At 39.7% G+C, this 687-nt stretch overlaps 1 non-coding gene across 1 annotated transcript; it reads left to right on the forward strand.

Moving 5' to 3' along the window:
* Positions 1-385: 385 nt before the first annotated feature.
* Positions 386-468, forward strand: MIR9221 (microRNA mir-9221). Its single transcript, NR_128928.2, is given in 1 exon segment — positions 386-468. It is a non-coding gene; the product is annotated as a microRNA mir-9221 (primary transcript).
* The last annotated feature ends 219 nt before the right edge of the window (positions 469-687 follow it).

Below are 687 nucleotides of genomic sequence, written 5' to 3' on the forward strand. Positions count from 1 at the left end.
TCTCATTTTCTTTGTGCTCATAGAAAGATTGGGAGTGTAAAGGCTTTTCGATACTGCCTCTGTTCCTTTGAGTTCAGGCTGACATAATTCCTTTAAAAAAATGTGTAGTCTTCCTGTATATCAAATTAAAATCCACTCACACAAAAGCCATAGTTGTTTTTTTTTTCTTTCTGAGACAGCCATTTTTCTAACAAATGCCTCAGAATTTCCAGCCACCTCCACATATTTACGTATTTGTTACAGCAGCACCCCACTGCTAGGTAGCAAAATCTGTCTGAGTTTGTTAGTGTTACTATAACAACACACCACAGACTGGACTTAATAAAGACCTACTATGAAAGACAGGTGTCTTAAACAATAGAAGTTTATTTTCTCACAATTCTGGAGGCTGGAAGTCCAAGATCAAGGCGCTGGCAGGTTTGGTTTCTCCTGCGGCTTTTCTACCTGGCTTGTAGACAGCCAGCTTCCCTCTGTGTGTTCACCTGGCCTCTTCCCCGTGTGTGCATGCCTAGCATCTCTTCCTCTTTTTATAAGGACAACAGCCTATGGTATCAGGGTTCTACCCACATTACCTCATTTAACATTAATTTCCTCCTTAATGACCCATCTCCAATGCAGTCACATTGAATGGAAGGAATATATGGAATTTAGGGAAAAACAGTTCAATTAATAAGAGGAATATATTAG

The sequence above is a fragment of the Eptesicus fuscus genome, chromosome 23, assembly GCF_027574615.1.
Source record: "Eptesicus fuscus isolate TK198812 chromosome 23, DD_ASM_mEF_20220401, whole genome shotgun sequence".
Taxonomy (NCBI): domain Eukaryota; kingdom Metazoa; phylum Chordata; class Mammalia; order Chiroptera; family Vespertilionidae; genus Eptesicus; species Eptesicus fuscus.